The sequence below is a fragment of the Leucopleurus acutus genome, assembly GCF_964270905.1.
Source record: "Leucopleurus acutus genome assembly, chromosome: X".
Taxonomy (NCBI): Eukaryota; Metazoa; Chordata; class Mammalia; order Artiodactyla; family Delphinidae; genus Leucopleurus; species Leucopleurus acutus.
In genome coordinates, this window is record NC_139148.1 from 99,397,467 (window position 1) to 99,420,886 (window position 23,420).

General features: G+C 36.9%; 1 protein-coding gene and 1 pseudogene across 3 annotated transcripts in view; one reads left to right on the forward strand and one right to left on the reverse strand.

The window, feature by feature from the left end:
- HTR2C (5-hydroxytryptamine receptor 2C) overlaps positions 1 to 23,420 on the forward strand; it is a gene marked incomplete at both ends in the record, with an annotated part of 115,743 nt that overhangs the window by 43,738 nt on the left and 48,585 nt on the right. The window lies entirely within an intron of this gene.
- LOC309978323 (mitogen-activated protein kinase 6-like) lies at positions 15,116 to 17,235 on the reverse strand (annotated as a pseudogene). Its single transcript has one exon. The product of its transcript is annotated as a mitogen-activated protein kinase 6-like (transcript).

Genomic DNA, 23,420 nt, shown 5'->3' on the forward strand with positions numbered 1-23,420 from the left:
TTATAGAAAGAGATAAAAAACTGCAAAGCAGTTTAGACCAAGTGACACATACACAATGTGTCATGTGAGGTGAGAAAAGGGAGGGATGACAAAGGATTAACAGTCAGAGAGGGACTCATTGAGACAATATCAAACTCAAATGATATTTTCTTGAACCTCAAAGTTACTATTAGTGAATTTCAAGGGCTAGAAAACTTTAGTTTCAATGTGTTAATTTCTCCAAGACGATATTCTTGGATAAAGAAGATATGGTATATATATATATACAATGGAATGTTACTCAGCTATAAAAAAGAATGAAATAATGCCATTTGCAGCAACATGGATGAATCTAGAGATTATCATATCAAGTGAAGTAAGTCAGACAGAGAAAGACAAATATCATATGATATCACTTATATGTGGAATGTAAAAAATGATACAAATGAACTTATTTACAAAACAGAAACTTACTTACAAAACAGATATAGAAAACAAACTTATGGTTACCAAAGGGGAATCGGGGAGGAGAGGGGGAGAGGGATAAAGTAGGAGTTTGGGATTATCAGATACAAAATACTATATATAAAATAAACAACAAGGTCCTACTGTATAGCACAGAGAACTATACTCAATATCTTGCAATAACCTATAATGCAAAAGAATCTGAAAAAGAATATATATATTATTCAGTTATTTATATATATATATATATATATATATATATAATCAGTCACTTTGCTGTACACCAGAAACTAACACAACATTGTAAATCAACTATACTTCAATTAAAAAAAGATGATATTTTTCAGGTAAACAGTCTCCGCACAGCTCTCTAGTAAGGAATGCCACTCAGAATAATAAAGTGACAATAAGGCAAATTGAAATATTATGCATTCTTTGGCATTTATTAGCATCATTTATATCACCACTCGTGAGTTACAAATGGTTGGCAGGAGCCATAAGGTCAAGAGTCACTCAAAATCCCTCCTCCCTTAAGAATAAAAAGATTTATTTTAATTACAAAGATTCTTTCTTCTTTTTTTGAGGGATATTTGGAAATTTTAGTACATATTCTTTCCCACAATGGGCAGAAAAATGAACTCTTCAATATCTAAAAATAGACTACAAAAAATTCATTAAATGAAAAGATATAACAAGTATTATAGACTTGAATTTATCAGTCATTAAGTTAATACCAAGTATGACACTTACTTTGTATTTTATATATATATATATATATATATATATATATATATACATACACACACACACACACACCTGGACATATTTATATATGCACTACGTGAAAGTTTTTTGTGTGTAGGCAACATACTACTGTTCTGACACATCAGTCAAATCCCTTAAGTTATGCATCCTTCTGTTCACATTCCTATTTAATAAAATTATAATATGCAATGAAGTTTTTAGTCATTGAAGAGCCATGTTGAAATACACAAGTACTAGGAAAAGTATATATTTATAAATATATCCATATGTTTATATACATTCCACTATGATAATATTTGATAGATGCTAAATTAGAAGTATATACAAACTTCCGATAGGAATATATCAGCTCAGAAGTTTCATTCACTAATACATTCCACTATGATAATATTTGATAGATGCTAAATTAGAAGTATATACAAACTTCCGATAGGAATATATCAGCTCAGAAGTTTCATTCACTAATTCATTCATTCACTATTCAATGACTAGTATTCACTTAGGATCTACTGTGTATGAAGCACTATTCCATATGCTGGCCAAGAGAGTTCTTAAAATATGGGATTTTGACAGGCAGAGGAGTAGGGCTTGACATTGTAACTAGTGGGAATGACATAAAAATGAGTGGTAAATAAGAATACATGATGTGATCAGGGAAATTAACCCTGTGTGGTAAGATACTGGGTGTGTCAACATTAGAGTAAGCTAGAAAAGCACCCATTCCATAGGAACAAGTTTTTGTGGCAGTTTATTTAGCCCTCCTATGACTGAGGCAACTCTCACTTAATTATAAGATATGGCTCAATAAGCCTTTCTGTGTGTGTGTCAGCTCATGCTAGTCACAGAGGGACTCAAGGCAGCCTTTCAAGCAGTGGGGAACATAATGCAACAGTAAAGAACACAGGGAGCCCCTATTAGGTAGTTGAGAATGTTCAGCTGTCTTTATTAGGCAGTGGAGAAGAGAAGAGCAGACCTACACATTAACACAGATACCAAGCCCTAATTCATGATTTTTTTCCCTCAAGTGTCATTTCCAGTGTTAATTTTTTCCTCTGGCTTTCCTATGTTGCCCAGACATACAACATTAACCAATAAGCATTTGAAGACATCTGCCTAGATCACAGTAGAGATTCCACTCAGAATCATACAGGCTCTCCCCAAAGTTCATCATCAATGCATCCAAGAAAAAGCAATTTACATGGAATCTAGGATAGAAAGGAATGCAAGATCATTTGTTGCTATGGATAGATGTGATGCCTAGATGCAGTAAAATGAGCTCCAATCAAGATTAGCTTTTCTGCCCTGTTCTTTACCATCATGGTGACATATTTGCCTCCATGCTAGCAAGGCATACTTTACTTAGATTCGCCTAATTTTATGAGTTAGTTCCTACCAAGTTAAACATCCACTCTCTGATAGAATCTGAGCATTTATGGACAACTATAACCACTTTGACAAGTTCTAACTGTGCAAAGAACTTTATCATCAGGAAAACCTGGTTGTATACATATATATATATATATTTATTCAAATGAATGATATTAATTTTAAAAGACTACTGCAGTTTCCCTAAATTTGGATGCATTTTCTAAGTCACAAAGCACCTTTGATAAAAGTAGTAGTGCAATGAGGTATAGAGACAATAAAGAATTTCCCCTATTCCAAAAAGGTCCATTTATGAAACTTTTACCATATTCCTGAGAGCCTAATAACTTATTTTAAATTGAGGCATTGTAATTTTGGAATCAGCAATCAGGGATTCTGCAGTAGAATTATGGGAGCTATCTAGTGAATATTTAGCACCAGCTATGAGGTATTCATATACAATTTTATGGAGCTGCATAAAGTTCCAAATACAAGATAATGAGCTTTCTCATCTATCTCTTTTACTTGAGCAAATAGGAGTCTCTATGGAAGCCAACTTCAAAGTCTGGTCTAATGATACTATTAAACACAGAGATGGGAAATCATAGAGTGAGGTCAGGAGCTTTTGCACGGAGTTTCTGTGCTATTTCCTGACACTTCCATTAGGAATATGAGCTAATTAAATACAAAAGGGGGGCAGTCATCTTAGAATGTGCCATAGAGTTTCACAATTTACCTTCTTCTCAGAAATATGCTCCATTATTTCCAAAGAGCCAAATTAATTTCTAGAAACTCCTCTGTCTCCCTAACCAGATGACAATTATTATGTAGCCCATGATGACAATCAGAGATTTTGTTGATAAGGGTCTCTACTTATTTCATTGAGTTTTGCTCAGGATAATGCCTTTTAGCTTTACATTTTCTGGTCTTATTTTACTGACATAGTGTGCTTAGGTTCTTTTTATCTACATAGCTGAAAAAAGGTTACCATCCTTCTCTTTTCATTCTTCCTGTAAGAAAAAGATAAATCAAGCCACTTGAGTATTGTCTATTCATCTGTCTTTTCAAACATTAAAAGGAGCACCTACACGTGCTGAGCTCTATGTTGAATAAACATATTCCTTTGCCTGTTAGGAGTCATAACGAAGGAAACTGACACAGCAGCTGATAATTTTAATACACGGTGGTATAAATGTCAAGTTAGATCTATGTCAGTTTCTTGAGAAGACAAAAAGAAACTAGCTAATGGCTTCATGGAGGTGGTGACACCTAAGCTAGTGAAATTGTGTCTCACACTCAGGTTTGTCTAGTTTCAAAGTCTGTGTTCATTTCACGATAGTGTAAGAGCAGAGGTTGTACAATGCTGAACTAGCAATTAAATGTTGCTGAATCTAAGAATAGCATGCTTTTATTTTATATAAGGTTGTTGAGATAAGAAGAATAAAAATCATTAAGAAATAATTGCTGCCAAAATGATGTAATGTTAAAATTGTATATAATTACTTTCTGATTTTGTAAAACTTTGCAATATCCAAAAGACATTAAAGTGATCAAAAGGAATAAAATAAAAATTTAGAAGCCTTCAGCTTTAGTATATGGATTCTGGAATAAGATTTTGTAATCTACATTTTAGAAGGAGAAAATCAGCCTGCAACTGGTATTTCTAGGGACTTGTTGCAGTACCATAATTTCAGGTAAAAAGTAATTCAAAAAGCTATCAAAGTCTTTGGTCCGGTGTCTACTTCCCCTACAGTCTTTCCCTGGACAACACATCTACTTTCATATTCTCAGCTACCATCTGCCGATGACACCCAAATCTAAAATCCAGGCCGCAAGCTTTTTCACCACTTTGAGCTTTTTATCTTCAGATCTTATGAACATTTTTATGCCAAGAGGAAAGCTTATCTGTTTGTGAAAAAACCATGCCAAAGCAAAAGGAAGCTGATCAGAATCCAGGTAATAAAACATAAAGGTTGAAAGTTAGGAATGTAGCCAGATAGTACATTTAATCTGAGGGAAACAGGCAGGACAAGAACTGGGATTCACCAATGGGTTAAAGAAGACTTTTCTCTGTTTATCCTGCTGAGTCCCATGGGGTGCCGCAATTGCTCCATTTTACTTTCCAGCCATTTCTTCTTGCCTTTTTTCCCTTTTTTTTCCCCCTGCCTATCTGATTTTCATACTTTAAAAGATTAATCTATTCCTCAAGGTGTAGACATAACAGCTTCATTTCCTGATTAACCTTTGTTGCCTCCTTAACCAGGGCTCAGGGCCTTCTCTTGTAATACGGTTTCACCATCCATCCACTATTTTCATCCCTGTAACTGTCTCAACACCTTTTCTTTTGCCATTTCATGTCTTCAATTTCAATTTTGAACCAAGACTTTCATCACACACACAAAAAAAGAAAAATTCTTATACTTCACCCCAAAGTGATTATATCATAGTGATGGTTCAGCTAAAATGTATAGTTTCTGTTTTTAAAAACCAATTTATAAAAATATTTTATATTATATTATATTGAATATTAATCAATAACAGATAAAATGTGACATAGCTAGACTAACAAACTGCTTATATCATAGATAGAATGGCTAAGTGTGTTCTTGGAATTCTTAGAACTTCAGAGTAAGCCTCTTATCAGGTGTCATTTGAGGGACACTGCGAAAGTTGCTTTGTCCTCCCACACCAGCCAAAATTGTTCCCTGTCACTTTGCCTTCCCTACAATTCCAATCATAGAAATCTAATTTATATTCAAATTGCTTAATTAAAATATAGGTACTATAAATGGGAAAAAGAGGTTTGAAAGTAATGAAAGTGTCCAAGGACCAATTTCATCTTTTCATAATTTTCCCCAGACCCCCCCCACTACATATTTTTTAGAGGATTAATATGCTAATGTTTATAGAATCCTTTAAAGTCTTTGGATAATGACAGATATTTAAGTAGTACAATGACAACAGAAATATAGCAAAATATCCAAAGAACATACAGATGTCACATATAAATATGGAATACTCATACTGGGGAAAACCTTACATATTTCCTCTTTACCTTTACATGACATTTCTCGTCACTTTAATCATGACAATATCTGCCTTATGGAAAAAAAAGTCATGATAATATTCCCATTGCAGGCATTCATTATGAAGACTTAATTCACTGAGAAATATATTAGCATATTAAATCTACAGTTTGTCTCTCAAGGCTAAATGTTTTATGTCACTATATTTCTAAATGCATAGTCTGAATAGAAGATAGGAGAGGAGTTATTGCAGGAAGCTTCTTCATGGGAACATTTTTGCTTTCTGGAAAGCTACTACTTGCTCCCAGCATGAGCCTTCATTAGTCATTTACATGGAATCTATTTATTAACAACCACCGGTTCATGCTCCAAACATTCAAGGTTCCTCATGGCAAAACAACCATTTCTTCCTAGGGTCACTTTTTTTCCTACTGTCTCTATGCAGCCACAATTTTGGAAATATTTTTAGTCCCACTACCTTCTCTTATGTCCCTTAGTATTCTGTGAATGGTTATTTACTCACCTAAACTGCTTTTCTGTAGAAATCATTATCTAGAGTGGTAGCCACCCCGAAACTCTGTGACTCCTTCCTTGGTTACCCCAATTTTGTTCTCCATCCCTTATATGGGTTATACACTTAACAAACCTACATTATGAAAACCGGGCCATATTCTATGAAGACATTGTCTAGTAGCTAAGATAGATCCAGAATGTTTAAAGAGAATGATGAAAATGCCATCTTAAGCCCAAATAAACTGTTAGTGAATTGAAGTAGCTGATACTAATTTCCAAACTTCCCAAGTAATGCTGGCTTATAAATTCAATTATTATGCTAAAGAGTGGATATTTTGTTAAATAAAAGTAAAAAACAACAAACAGTATAATAAGTATTTGAATATTTTTACCAGACAAAATGTCCTTTGATATTTAAGTTTATGATTAACTTTTTTAAACATACTGCAGACTTAGGTAGTCAAAAAGGTCTTTATAGTTTCATCTAATTAAATTCTTTGCACTCATAAAAAGTCATGCCACCCCGTAGATGAAAATCTACCCAAAATCCATCATACACATTCAAAATATATTTCACAATCTCCTTTATTAATGCATGCAAACATTAAAACTACAACCTCAATGATTAAATAATGTCAGAAACAGACTCAAGAAATAAGGATTTCGAGAGGGCTTGCGCCAGGGGGTGCTTCCCAGAGCTTCTGCTGCTAGTGTCCTTGTCCTCGCGGTGGGACACAGCCACCCCCCCCCCGCCTCTGCAGACCATCCAACACTAGCAGGAAGCTTACAAGTTCACTACCAGCTAAGCAAGGAAGAAACCCATGTATTCACCATTTATACAGAGAACTTTGCCAAGAGAAGACTGCACCACCTGAAGATTAACTGAGAGGGCAGAGGGCTTACCATTCAGATGGATCAGCAACTCTGACTCAGTTATAACTTCTCCTCAGAGGTTGAGTTCAGGGCTATCAGGTCCCTCACCTTGGGCAAAGTCACAGAGAATCTTGGATTGGATTCTGAAGTTGCTAAAGCAAACACCCTGGGTTTTGTTGGCTGTCTGGCTTCAGTCCAATACAACCACATAGCACCACTGAAGGCAGCCCTGTGCCATGCCACCACCGCACCTGTAACCATCCAAGGGATCTTGACAGAATCCAGCTGTGGCTCAATGATGGATTCGGATGTGAATGCAGTGACCATGGTGCATTCTTCATCAGATCTTTTTGAGAAGACAGATGAACCACCAATGCAGTGCAAAGTGACTCGGCTCTCATCGGAGGAGTAATAGCAGTGGTGATATTCATCATCTTCTCCATCATCGGCACCATGAGCCGCTTCCTTTACCAGCATAAGCAGTCACATCATACCAACCAGATGAAGGAGAAGGAATATCCGGAAAATTTGGACAGTTCCTTTAGAAGTGACACTGATTTTCAAAACACAGTGAGCGAGTGTAAGCGGGAATATTTCATCTGAAAACCTGCAGGGCCACCTCATACTCTTTCTTTGTTGTTCATTTTTGGTTTCTCCTTCTCCTCTTTCTCCTATTTTTTCATTTTGCTCATTCTCTTTCTCTGTTTTCCTTTTATTTTTGGAACATACCTGCATTCACCACAGCATCTATCCCCTCGAACCAGCCCAGAATACCAGGCAGCTATGGCCACTGCCTTCCTCTGTGACAAACTTATCATGGTGAAAGTGATCATTCAAGAGACTGATTACTTTATACAAGGAAGAGATACATGTGTGCACATGTCCATATTCAGTTCCGTACTTCCACTTTCTAAGATGCAGCCTTCAGTTCTGCAACCATTCAGTCTTGCAGGCTTTACCTTGAACCTGAGCTCTGTGACTTCAGCATGAAACGGTCATCCTCAACACCCTCCCCCATTTCATGTCCACCCCGACCAGGGAACTCAGGGTACCAAAAGAAGATGCTAGGGCCTGGTTTGTGTCAGTGGCACTTTAAAAGGAACAAGAGAGGTTTGTTGTGTATTAATTTCCCCCCCACAGGAAGCCCATTACCCTAACTCATCATCATCGTTCACTCTAACTCATCCCCTGAGTATTTTCAAATATAGGATTCCTGATAGTCGTGAGCTATTGCTTTGTTCCTTTCTTACCACTCTCTCCCAGGGCTGACACTTTAGAGCAGCACACAATAGCATAAACCTAGGGGAAGCATGGAAAATAGTCACTTGAAACTAGGAGGTAAAAAGAAAGCTGCTAGGAAGTAGAAGTTCTATAACTTAAAAAATGCCTCTTCCAGTTTTGTGGGAAATGCTAGCTAGGTTATTCCTGGGATTATTATACATATATATATATATATAATTTTATAAATATATATATATTATAATATATATTATTATACAGTATATACAGTATATATACAGTTCCACACAGAAAATTATATAATAAATAGTATTCTGTTTTGTAAACAGTCCTTTCCCTAACTAAAATAAAGTTTTACTTATCCTTGCCAGGTTTTCCAGAGAATACAGTCAGCCCTTTGTATCTGCAGGTTCTTCATCTACAGATTCAACCAACCACAGGTCAAAAATTAAAAAAAAAAAAAAAAAATTCCAGAAAATTCCAAAAAGCAAAACTTGAATTTGCCACACAGCTGCAACTAGTTACATAGCAATTACATTGTACTTATAACTATTTACATAGCAATTACATTGTACTAGGTATTATAAGTAAACTAGATATGATTTATGCATTCGGGAGGATTATATGCAAACACTACACCATTTTATGTAAAGGACTTGAGCATCTGCCCAGAGTCCTGGAACCAATCTGAACCCCACCCCCAATACCGAGGGATGACTGTGTTAACTAGCAGAGTGTTTTTCTATAAGTCTTTCATTTTTATCTGCTTCTACTTAATAGCACTGCCCTATTTTGGGCTATTTGACCATAAATTTCCATTCTGTCTCCTTTCAAAATCAATATGTAATATTTAGGAGGGCTAAAGAGATATTCGGATGATGACTTGAAAAAGATATTCTGCATCAGACAATCAGGCTCACCTTTCTCCTTGATACTTTTCCTCAACCCTAAGCTAAAACTAAAAGAATAGCTTTTACCTTAAAGTACCTTAAAGCATCAGAATATGTAAAACTGCTGGAAACTGGTCTTAGCATTTCACACAAGTCCTATAAAATCAAACAAAAAGAAATCTAAAACCCCAGCAGAAATTAAAAAAGAGTATTGGATGCATGGTAGAACTTCTAAATGTTTATAAAAACTACAATGATGTGACTAGAATGAGAAACAATACTAAAGTTTGTCAACCCAAAGGACCACAAACTATAAAGAGTCCAAAAGGCAGTTTATTTGGGGTCTTAGAATTGCTATTCTGGGAACACAGATTCCAGAGGAACACAGAATAGTGTCCCATCAGAGGAAATGGATAGGGGTTTTTACGGGAAAAAGCGGGAAGCTCATGCAGGCTTATACAAGTTGTTTCCCAAGAATTTGTATTGGAGGATAAATTTGTTCTATAAATACAATTGGGTTATTGAGCATATCTCATCTATTACTACGGAAAGGTATGTTTTCTCTAGTTCAGAAAAAGTACAGTTCTCAGCATTTTTTTTTCCTTTTGCCAACTCAGCAACTATTCAGCACTTTTATTTAGACTGTTCAGCAAAAGTTCAGCACAAGCAGTGAACATGGAGGTCCTCAGGGCACATCTCAGTCATTCCTGACCTTGCTCCTTTCACATGTTCAACCTAAGTTCTATCTCCTCGGTTAGGATGGAAAAGTGGTAAAAGGCGAGACTCACTCTCAGTCTTGCTTTCCAACTTCCTGATATGACAAGGGAAGCTGGAAGACTAAAAAAATCTGCATTAATCTAAAAAACTGGCAGTAGAGAAAGTATACAATACTATATAGTTGGCGTATATACACCAAATGTGGGAATAAACATTTTTTAAAGCACGTTACTGTAAATTCACAGAGCCACATGATTTTTATAGCTACTCTTATAATTTGACAAAAATTAAGAGCGGGTCTACTGTAATCAACTTCCTACATCTCAATATAAAGTTCTTCCTTCCAGCCCTTTAACTCCTTCATTCACAAATATTGTGTTCTATGACAACATTGCAGATCTCCTTGACTTTTGTCCAACTCTCTTGCTTCCTCCAAACTTCACTTTCTTACCTTTCCAGCTTTCTCTGAGAAGACTTATCTTATAAACCTGGGGAGAGTTAAGTTTATCATACTCAGTATTTCCAGAATATCATGTGCACTACCTCTGTCATGGCACTTAACTCATTGTAGTGAAATTTTTGTTTGCATGTTTGTCTCTCCATTATACAGTGAATCCCTAGTTATTAACATAGGAAAATTTTCAATGAAACACAATACAAATTGAATTAACAGGGTGAAGTCATGGCTTTTAATATGTATATTCAAATCCAAATTATCAACTGCATCACTTTCAGTGTTAATATCACCAAACTTCAGCGGTTTTGGGCTTTGATCTGTAACTAATTTATGAGGTTATTGTGATGCATAAATGATATAATCTGTAAAGTTTCCTGGAAAAAAAAATATACCTAACTAATGCTAGTTTCTTTTTATCTAATGAATTTAAGGATTTTTAAACATATTATGAAATATATAAATATGGCATTGTGATAGGTTAAACACAATAAACTATAATTAATCCTGGTAGAGCCTGAAAATCATTTAATAAACTTCAATGCATATTTCTAATAAACATTTTTCAAAGACGGAAATAGAAAAGTCATTTCTTAATATATTCTAAGTCAACAGCCAGTATAATAACAATGTGTGGATGTAGGATTAAACATATAAAAACATTTTTTTAAAAGTTAAAAGTACAGCAATAGGTCATACTATTTATCATAGATGAGACATTAAAATCAATGATAAAAGAAAACATGTTAGATAAATTTAGACTCTTGCCTCATTTCACACACGAAAATAAATTCTAGGAAGATTAAAAAGTTGAATATTTAAAACCTATCCAAGTAAACACAAGAAGAAATTGAAAAGGATATTTAGCCAACTATTGGATATTTACCTAACATCTAAGACGAAGAAACCATAGGTGATTACACAAATGAGAAGACTGAGAGATTTGGCTACATAAAAATATAACAATTCTGACTACAGAAACATTTTTTTTAAATGTAAAGTAGAACATAACTAATTATCAGAGAAATGCAAATCAAAACTACAATCAGGTATCACCTCACACTGGTCAGAATGGCTATCATCAAAAAGACTACAAACAATAAATGCTGGAGAGGGTGTGGAGAAAAGGGAACCCTCTTGCACTGTTGCTGGGAATGTAAATTGGTACAACCACTAGGGAGAACAGTATGGAGGTTCCTTTAAAAACTAAAAATAGAACTACCATATGACCCAGCAATCCCAATCCTGGGCAGATATCCGGAGAAACCATAAATCGAAAAGATACATGCACCCCAATGTTCACTGCAGCACTATTTACAATAGCCAAGACATGGTAGCAAACTAAATGTCCTTTGCCAGAGGAACGGATAAAGATGTGGTATATATATATATATATATATATATATATATATATATATACAATTGAATATTCCTCAGCCATAAAAAAAGAACAGAATAATGCCATTTGCAGCAACATAGATAGACCTAGAGATTATCATATTAAGTGAAGTCAGAGAATGACAAATATATATCAATCATATGTGGAATCTAATTTTTAAAATGATACAAATGAACTTATTTACAAAAGAGAAACAGACTTACAGATATCAAAAACAAACTTATGGTTACCAAAAGGGAAACATCGTGTGGGGGGGGATAAATCAGGAGCTTGGGATTAACATACACACACCACTATATAAGACAGATAAGCAACAAGGAGCTACTGTATAGCACAGGGAACTATACTCAATATTCTGTGATAACCTATATGAGAAAAGAATGGATATATGTATAACTGAATCACTTTGCTGTACATTTGAAACTAACACATTGTAAATCAACTATACTCCAATAAAATTTTTTAAAAAACGTAAAGTAGACTGGGATAAAATAATTGCAGCAAGAAACAAACATAAGCAAAATTACAAGATAAAGCAATGACTGACATAAAATATTTGTCTCATTTAACAATTGTGTTAAAATACTATATTATAAAATATACCTATAGGTTTATTTAGAAGAACAGTGTATAATGCACCCCCTAGATACTGGGAAATGAATATGAACATGATGTTTCCATATTCTCATTCATACTTCTGTTCAAAATCACCATTTCCATTCTGTATATTAGTAATATGATCTCAGTGTGCAAAATTTTCTACAATTTCTAAACTGTGTGAGATTATAAAATTTTAAGATGTGTTTACAACACAAAAATTATATGTGGATATAAGTCTTTAGTCCTTCCAAAATTCTCTCTTCCTTAAAAGCAACAAGAAATTTTACAAAAATTGTCAGAATCAACTAATTCAGGACTCTGGAAGTTACTTAAAAGCCCAAAGCAATCCAGGGAGTGTTTATTCAAAAAAAATGACTGAATTTTGCTAAGAGCAGCAGTCTCTGTAGCATTTTAACTTGCCCTATTTCATTACCCGTCTCAGGCTCCGGGGTAGCCTTGAAAACCAAGAGCCTGCAATCTCAGTGCAAACTAGCAGCCCAATACCTACCAGAGGGAACAGAGTTAGCACACTCCTTCAGAGCCTCATTTCCAGAGAATTGTCATTATTTGACATGTCTGGTGGTCCCCTGGAAGAATTAACACCAATTCTTCAAAAACTTTTTCAAAATTTTTTTTTAAAAAGAGGAATTCTTCCCTACTCTTTGTATGAGACTGGTAATATCCTGATACCAAAACCAGACAAAAATAGCATAAGGGAAAAAAATATATAAATCAATATCCTGTATGAATATAGATGCAAACATCCTTAACGAAATACTAGCAAATATATGAAAAAGGTTGGACACCAATATAATGGGTATTATCCCAGAAATGCAAAGTTGGGGCAAGCCGCTCAGGCGGTCCTGCGGATCTGTCTTTTGCTTCAACAGTGTTGGGGCAAAACAGACCGAGGGACGCCCCTTGCTCCAGCCTCCAACCACCCTCCAACCTTTTTTCCAGTCGCAACTTTCGGAATCAGCCACTCAGCCACCCTCAGCTTTCGGGACCAGCCAACACCATTTTTTGAGCTTAACTCCGTATTACCGATCAACCATGAGCTCCCAGATTCCTCAGAATTATTCCACTGAGGTAGAGGCTGCCATCAACTGCCCAGTTGACATGCATCTGGGTCCTCCTACACCTACCTCTCTCTGAGCTTCTATTTCCACCGCGAGGATGTGGCTCTGGAGAACGTGGGCCACTTTTTCTGTGAATTGGCCAAGGAGAAGCACGAGGGCGCCCAACGTCTCTTGAAGATGCAAAACCAGTGCAGCAGCCGCACCCTCCTCCAGGAGCGCAGAAGCCGTCCCAAGATGAGTGGGGTAAAACCCAGGACGCTATGGAAGCCGCCATTCTCATGGAGAAGAACCTGAGCCAGGCCCTTGCGGACCCACAGGCCCTGGATTCTGCCCGCGTAGACACGCACCCCTGTGACTTCCTGGAGAGCCGCTTCCTGCAGGAGCAGCTGAATCTCATCAAGCAGATGGCGACCACCCGATTAACCTCCACAGGCTGGCTGGTCCCAGGCTGGGCTCCGCCAGTATCTCTTTGAAAGGCTCACCCTCAAGCACAACTAGGAGCCTCCAGAGCCCAGAGGCCTTTGAGGAGCCCCCCTGGTGTCAGGGCTTCTGCCTGAAGCCTGTCTCTGCAGCCACTAGGGCTTTGTAACCGCCCTGGGGCCCTCTCCCAAGCCTTGGACCAAATGGAAACAATAAAGCTTTTGGCAGCAAAAAAAAAAAAAAAGCAAAGTTGGTTCAACCTGTGAAAATCAATCAATATAATGCCCCTTATTAACAGAATAAAGGGAAAAACACTACCTGATTACCTTAATAGACTCAAAAAAGCATTTGACAAAATCCAACCCCTTTTGTGATAAAAACAGATATGTGGAATCTAGAATGATGGTACAGATGAACCGGTTTGCAAGGCAGAAATAGAGACACAGATGTAGAGAACAAATGTATGGACACCAAGGGGGGAAAGCTGGACGGGCGGGGAGCGTTGATGGGATGAATTGGGAGATTGGGATTGACATATATACACTAACACGTATAAAATACATAACTAATAAGAACCTGCTGTATAAAAAAATAAAATAAAATTCAAAAAAGTATTTAGCTCTGAAACAAAAAAATGATATTTTAAGAATAAAGTTGTATTACTAAAAAAAAAATACTGAATCATCTCCATCAACCCTCAACCACACCTCAGTTCCCCCTTCCTAGCCCTTGAGGTCAGGTGTTGGCTAACTACATCCATGTGCCAAATCCTGGTGACTACTGATATTGATAAATAAAGTTTTCTTGGAATACAGTCACACCCATTCTTTCAAGGATCGCCTATGGCTGCTTTCAACCTACAAAAGTAGAGTTGAGTAGCTGCGAAGACTAAAATATATATTACTTAGCCCTTTACAGAAAATGTTTGCCATTCTCTGGTTTAAGATGCCGTTTGAAAATCCCAAGTTTTTCCTTGTTTGTTTTTTGGTTTTGTTTTGTTTTTCCATTGGCTTTCTTCTCTCTTAATTGCTGCATGTGAAAAAAAATAAAATGCCCTTCTACTCCATGTGTGCTTTTCTTTTGTCCAGTTAATTTATTTAATTAGTTTTTCATCTTAAAATATTTCTCACTATACTATAAAATCATGAAATGAAAATGAAAATGAAAACCATCTCACATGTAGAAAAAAAGTCTGGATTTTAAAAACCAAGAAAAAAATGCTTTCTAAATGACACCATCTGATTCAAGTAAAAAAATGACTTAAACACTAGTAATAACAAAGACAAAACACATTTCATGAAGAATACAAAAAGAAATGCCTGCTGAGTGTTTTAGTTCAGATGTTTCAGAATGCTGCTGTATGTTTTATGAGAAATCTGAGGGGAAGATTTCATAGCAGGAGGTGTTAATGTGGCCTGCATTGACTTAAGTGGTGATCCGGCTGGACTGTGAAACTGTGGGATGCCTATGGATTCAAGCTGCTTGTTAAAGAGGTACTCCCCACTGTTGTTCAGAAATCCTTCCTCACTTCCTCTCTCCTCAAGCTTCCCATCCTCTACCGGCTCAGTTTCTAGCATTTCAATATCTTCTTCCTTGCTAAAGAACTTGTCCAGGTAACTGGGTTAAGTGTTTTCCTTTTCAATTTGCTCATCCTTCCTTACCTCACAACAAAACTGACTTATGAGAAAACAGTCCTCCCCATCACCCACAAACTGGCTATCCCAAGAAGACTGGTACAAGCCTTCTAACTGAGCCAAATTGGCCATTCTTTTTTCCTGTTTTTCTCGGCTTCCTGACTTTGATATCAAACTTTTCAATTCTAGTTGGGACACTGAGCTATTCAAGTCATTCAATTTGTCATCAACAGCAGTAGGCTCATGTTGTGAATTAAGTTGAATAGTTCCTGCAATAAAGGAATCAAAATCAAATCCCTAATTCTTTTCCCTTTCTTTTTCAGCAAGTTGCTGTGATGCTATTGGACTTTAACCAATCCATTCCTTTCACATTTTGACTTGCCTTTCTTATTAGATTTTTCTTTGCTTTGTTCTTTCCAATAAGTGTGGGTTCATAGTAATGATTAACTTCACTCTCTCTCCAAACCAAGTTATCTAAGTATGATGATGACCTCGTTTTGTAGTTACCAGTATGGCTACACTCCAGATCACAATATTTGTTTTCATGATGATCTGGGTATTGCCAACAAGGCTCAGTAGAATAATTGGTCTCAAAAGCAGGATCCTCCAAATACTTTTCACTATCTCCATCCAAATATTTTCGAGATCAACTTGTACTTCTTCTTCATCAGTGACATCAGACAGAGCTCTTGGGTCAAGCTGAACTTCATCAATATCAAAGTTGTTATGTATAGGCCAATCATGCTCTGAAAATTGACAATCATGGTACCTTTCCCAGTTATAAATGTGACTATGAGTTTCATCCATAAGCAAAATATCATCAACTTCATCTTTAATATGAAAAGGACGACCTGAAATTGGCTCATCCATTGGAAAAGAATAAATGCTTATGTAAGGATGAGAAAGCACTTCTGCTGTCAACCGATCCATGGGGCTAAATGTCAAAATTTGTTCCAGGAAATCCAGTGCTTCTCGACTGATTCCGGGGAGCAGCTGAGTTAAGGGTTTGTGTGGCTCAGTCATGTCATTTCTAATGTAAACTGGAATTATGCTGAGAAGCTCCTGTCAATCTTCCTCATGTACAATAGGAATAGACTCTAAAATCAGCTGCATCTGTTCAAGTTCATGTGCACCTGCAAAGAGGGTTTTACCAGGCAGCATTTCAGCAAAGATGCAGCCTGCAGCCCACATGTCAATGGCTTTAGTATAAGTATTAGGAGAAAGTAAAAGAGGTGGGGATCTGTACCATTTAGGAACCAGTCCTTCAGAAAGATGACCTTAATGGGAATAATGGGGATCCATGATCCATGCAAGACCAAAGTCACCTATCTTCAGCACCAAGTCTTCAGTATTAATGAAAAGATTAGCTGGTTTCAGATCTCTGTGCAGTACGTTTGCTGAGTGAATATATTTGAGCCCACGTAGCAGCTGATACATGAAAAGCCTGGCATGCTCTTCCAGTAACGGGCCCTGCTCCAGCACATTAGCCAAGTCTGCCTCCATGTACTCCTGAACAATGTAAACACTGTTCAGTTTGGTAAGAGAGCCCACATCATCTGTTAACAGGCTACCACTAGGACCAAGAATTTCAAACACCTTCACAATGTTATCATGGTCAAGTCTAATAATTTTGATTTCACGTAGAGCATGTTTGACACTCTGGGGATCAGTAAGGACAATTTTCTTGATGGCTACTCTTTTGTCACAGTCATTGTCTACAGCAGAAAAAAACCAAGCCATTGCCTCCACAACCCAATGGTTTTAAGTCCATATAACTAGAGTCCAGATTTCATGAGACTTTTAAATTTCTCTGCCATTTTGAAACCCTTACTATTGCCTCTTCCTTTCAAATTGTTGAACTTGTGTAAATAAGGAAGAAAATTGGCATCAAAAGGAAAGATCTTTCAAAAAAGTAGAAAAAATAATAATTTTGCTTCCACAGCAAGGTGGTTTCATTGCATATGCCAACCAGGCCTGCTGAGTTCCCCTTAGATTTAAAGCTCAAAAAGCTCTACTCATACTGAGAATTAAAAAGTTTGCAGTACTCATAGGTGAAGAAAGGGGCAGCAACTCTGCAGACATTTAAAGAAAACACTCAAGAAACTCAAACGGAATGAAGTGACACTCAGATTTACTGTGCTGAAGGATTTAACATTTAACAAAAATGTGAATAAATATGCACACAACAGGCTTCTATGAACATTCTCCTCGCAGTGCAGATACATTCAGTGTTGGACTGGTCCTGAGCAGCATCATTCTAAGGTGCTGGCAAGCACTATTTCCGTTTTGCTTCTTTTCTTCCTTTGTTGCTGTATATTTCAACAGGAAGCTATGGGGGCGGTTGGTTAACAAAATGTCTTTCGTTAGTGACCAGGTGGCTCCAGCTCACCACAATCACAATCAAACCTACCGTCCATCTTACTCTGATACAACGGGACTTCTACGATTCATCGAGGGAGTGCGGGGCCCACGGACAGCCCCCAGTGTCAGCTCAGGTCTCCGGCTGTGCTGGCGGTGGCGTCTCCGAGGCACGGTTTTGTGTTATTTTAAAGCAAATTTGTGAAAGTTTTAAGGAAATTTTTTAAATGGCAATATTTTAATTGTAAACCACAACTTTATAAGTCATATATATGTAAAATATAGTTTGTTTTTAGCTATGGAATTCTATGTCAATATTGCTTTCCTTTCCCCTTTAAGAAGCTTTAGAAGGAGTTTCCGTTTTCTGTTAATTAAAATTTCACAGTAACTTTTTTTTTTTTTTTCGGTACGCGGGCCTCTCACTGTTGTGGCCTCTCCCGTTGCGGAGCACAGGCCCGGATGCGCAGGCTCAGCAGCCATGGCTCACGGGCCCAGCCGTTCCGCGGCATGTGGGATCTTCCCGGACTGGGGCACGAACCCGTGTCCCCTGCATCAGCAGGCGGACTCTCAACCACTGCGCCACCAGGGAAGCCCCACAGTAACTTTTAATCTATTCTCATTCTGCAGAGTAAACTGTTTGAACAGGGAATAAATAAAAACCAAAAAGCTTTACTAAAACTTAGGATGTGGGGATGTTTGAAATTGGGCATATGAAAGGCAGTGAATAAGTATTGGTTTCAACCTATGATGTAACAGAAGGGAGGTCATGGGGGCATTCAAGTTTAATACCTGGAGTTCACTTGGAGATGTACTGAATATTTTTAAGCCTTGGGTATTTACTGCAAGTAATCAAAAGGATCACTAACTAGAGAAAGCAGATATGGGTATGGGTTACAAATTCACAAACAGCAGTTACTAGGGTGCTCTAATTAAGGCTGTAGATGGTGTCTCTTTGACGTAGCTACTTTGAGTGTTCTAAAATCATGATTGCTACTCCATGCTTTAAGAAATCTGCCTGATACCTGGCAGCATGTTGTTGACACTAGTATCAGTAGCTATTAATTTAGACTTGACTAGATTTTTAGTAAATATTAGTATATAAATTTAAGATAAAAGTAAATTGAGGGGCTTCCCTGGTGGCGCAGCGGTTGAGAATCCACCTGCCAGTGCAAGGGACACGGGTTTGAGGCCTGCTCTGGGAGGATCCCACATGCCGCGGAGCAACTGGGCCCGTGAGCCACAACTACTGAGCCTGCGCGTCTGGAGACTGTGCTCCGCAACAAGAGAGGCTGTGATAGTGAGAGGCCCGTGCACGGCGATTAAGAGTGGCCCCCACATGCCACAACTAGAGAAAGCCCTCGCACAGAAACGAAGACCCAACACAGCAAAAATAAATATATACATTAATAAACTCCTACCCCCAACATCTTCTTTAAAAAAAAAAAAGTAAATTGATTTTACAGGTTTTGTCCTATATCTTTAGTTTAAATATATTGTAGAAAATGTATCCTCCCAAATAGTAAATTAACTAGTAGCCACCAAAAATTTAGAAACATTGATCCAAAAATTTCAAATGATAAATTGTTCAGTCAGGGATAAGTTATTCATTACTTGAATACTAATCTTTAATAAAATGTGCATTTTAGTATTTATGAATATGTTATTAGAGATTTAAAGGATTATTATAAAAAAGCATTATTCAAAAGAACATTTTAGGTTTGCTTTGGTCTTTAGTGAACATTAGAATGATGGGGTGGTCATCATATTTATCATTCAAGTACCTAGGAGAATTACCAAAATTTAATCCTGCTAGTATCATCAAGACTTGATAAATTATGAATACCAGATACTTTTTAAAAAATATATTTTCTCCTGTTGAGTTAGCAATCACCTTACATAAATGACACAGTCAAATAGGCTTTTTTTTCTTTTGAATATAAAGTACCAGATTATGGGTGTGCTTAATGTATTAAAATGAAACTAAAACCAAAAAATCTAGAGGCATAAATTTAAAGCCACAATAATATCTTATTCTCTTACCTCTATCTTTTCTTTTTCCCGCACTACTGTGCTAGGGTAGAGCCACATAGTACAAATAGCAGAATTTTTCATTAATGTATACTTGGTTAGGTAGAAAGCACCAGGAAAACACTCATCATTTCTTCTTTGTCCTTCTCCCTTTCCCACCCAAGATCCATAAAATTGCTGAGTCTTCCATTCTCTGGAGAAAATATAAACAGAGACATGGAAATCATTGCCATATTCCCATAGGGAAAGACTTGAAGCCAACTTGAAAGGAACTAGCTCAATTGCAAATCATAAGGAAAGCTCCCGGGTGGATGGGTTGTGGGACTATTTCAGGGAAACAAATCCAGGGTGTTATTCAAAAAGGTATTATACATCATATTGAGCCTTTCAGGTGTCTGGTCCTGGTGGAACTTCAGGTTCACGAATTTTTACAGGTAGAAAAGTTCTCAGAGCTGAGAGGCTTGAGATAGGAAAGTACATAATGCAAAATTTATTCAGCTGGAAGAACGAGGCCGACAGAATCTGTCTTTAGCTAAGTTTCTTATTTATTTCAGGATGTGGTAGTCAGACTGCATAGCCACAGAGCAGCGAGTCTCAGGATGATACTTCTAGACCTATGTTTTTGGCAAATAACTTGTGATACATATAAGATGGTTAATTTCAACTGGGACAACTTGGGATAACTGGGATAAATGTATGCAGCCCATCTAGGTTCTTCTAGCAATAGAATTGCCTCTACTGTAATATAAGAAGTCTGTGTTTATATTATTTAGAGTGGCTTATATAATTTAGAGGTTTATGTATTTATTTAGTAAGGGTCGACAAAATTGGAAGTGGAACTGGAGAGTGTTTGTAATCCATGATATATCTTGGCATCTATGTCAAGAGAATTTTCTCTTTTTATTTAAGTTGATGGAAAAGTATATTGTTAGAGATATGGGGTTTAAGTTTGAGTAAGAGGTGGGTTATTAGTTACCAGGCTTCTAGATCATGTAGGCCATTAGTAATCACAGCCAGTTCATCGGGAACAGAAGACCAGCTTGGAAGAGGTCTCCCTGAAATGGTTCACACAAAGACACATCAAGCGACAAGCCCTTTGACAGAAACTGGAAGGAACTTCATGATGCAGCAGTTAACAGTCACATGGGTGGGGAGGTTGAACATCCTGCGTAGTGCTGCCAGGAAATCCCTATTTTATACTAAGAGGGGGCTGGCTGGTTGCATATGTAGGATGTCCCATCTCCCCGCCCACATCGTTGAGACATACCAGACCGCCCACATCATCAGGACATATACCAGAAACACCACTCTGCCTCACTGAAGAACCATAAAATCTACATGTCAAGGAAGTACAGATGCTAAGCTACATCACTAGAAAGGCATTCTGACAAATCTTCATTAGAGGATAGAGTACTGTTTTCTATGACCTTGGCTCATGAGACACAGCGGGTGTATGAGTGGATCTGTAAGCTCAGGGCCAGTAGGAAATTATTGAACAATAGTAGCCAGATGAAGAACCTGCAGAGTTCCCAGCAACTCCACTAGCCATACAGGTAATGCCTCCAGAATTGCACCTCCTCCTTTCAGCACTACACCAAAGTAGGTGAGTTTAGTAGTTGGACATATTTACTTAGGGTGCTCAGAGACAGAGTAGATAGAGGGAGAGAGAATTTAATTCCTACTGCAGAGAGAAGCAAAGGTTATAGCCTAAAAAGCATCCCAGAATTTCAGGTCTGAGTGTCAAGGTAATACTTTTTTAAATGTCTCAACTTCAGAAGCAGGAGATTTGGGTGCAGTGGCCCAGAGAAGATCCAGTAATTCTAAATCAAGTTCAAGTGGGTGCAAACACAGTCTAGTATCAGGGAAGAATCAAGTTGCAAGGGAGTGGGTGTGATTCCAAGGGAGAAAGTTAGTGGCATTCCCCGAAAGCATTTAGAAGAAATAATTGATGTAAGATGCAGTATCCAATGATACCCAGGAGACTCCATCAAAGGCAAGGTGATAGGAAACATCAAGAACAGGGCTGAGCCCTTCAAAAACATGGGATAAGGAATAAAATAGTAAAGCAAAATCCAGCTTTACTGAATTTTATGGGCTAGACTCTTCTACTTCTGGATTCTCTAGAGAAGATAATCTCAGAATAAAAATAAGTCCATATATTTATTGGACTAATTTATTTAACTAAAATATATTTAAATGGAATAAATATAGCTTTATTAAAAATACACTGTCATAGTTACCTTCTCAATTTTCTCCATAGACTGAAAATTTCACTATGGACCTGTATATGAAAATTACTGATCTATAGGAGATGCTGCTGATAATCAATTCTGTCAATAGCATCAACCTGAGTGACAGCCTAGGATGCCATTGAGTTTTCCAGACTTTAATTAAGGTCCACGTTAACCTGGCCATCTCAAAAGACTTTGGAGTTCTAAAAAGGCTTTATTCACTATGCATTCAAATCTGGGTTAAGTTTCCAGTAAACTGCCCTGGCTTTGGCAGTCTTCAAAGAGTGCAAGTGGGCCAATGTTAGGCTAAGGAAAAGGCTGACTCAGGTTTGGGGATTCAGAGCTCTTGTATCCTTTTAATTTAATTTAATTTAATTTTGTTTTATTTTATTTTATTCTCAGCAGCACACTCTCCACTGAAATTCTGGCCTCAGTTCAGGAAATTTGTGATTTCATGTCTAAGGACCCCAAAATCCCATAAAATTTATGGGCAAACCATTGTTTATAATTATAATTCCCTTATACCTGTCTATGGAGTCTACAGAGATATTTCTTCTTTCATCACTGATAATGATAATTTGCGTCTTCTAGTTTTATTTTTCTCCCTCAGTCTGTTTGGAAGTTTATCAATTTTATCAATCTTTTCAAATAACCAATATTTCATTTCATTGAATTTTGTCTGTTATTGTCTTTCCTCAGTTTCATTGATTTCTGCTTTTGTATTTATTACCTCCTTTCTTCTGATACTTTGGATTTAATTTTTACCCTTCTTTGTCCATTTAATATGGAAGCCTAGATCATGGATCTGAGATATTTTTTCTTTTCTAAAATAAACCATTAATGTTAGTAATTTCCTTCGAGTACTGCTTTAACACTGTCACACAAATTTTGATGTTTTAATTTTCATTTAGTTCAAATTATTTTCTAAGTTAATTTATCTTCCTTTTTGAAACATGGATTGTGTAGACCTGTGTTAATTGCCAGATGCTTTGACTTTTTCAAGATATCTTTTTGTTACTGATTTTTAGGTTAATTCTGTTATGGTCAGAGAATATACATTATATGATATCAATTATTTTAATTCCTTAAGATTTAATTTATGGCTCAGGATGTGTTGCTTCCCAATCAATTTCCATGAGCTCTTGAAAAGAATGTGTATACTCCTATTGTTGGTTAGAGTGTTCTGTAAATGCCAATTTGTTGTAGTTTGTTGTTAGTGCTGTTCAGTTCTTTCATATCGTTGGTAATTTTCTGTCTACTTGTTATGTTAATTACTGAGGAAAAGATGTTGAAATCTCAAAGTATAATTGTGATTGTACTTCTTTTCCCCTAGGGAATGCACACTTTATTGATAGAGCTATAAAGAAATGTTAAGTTACTGGTTA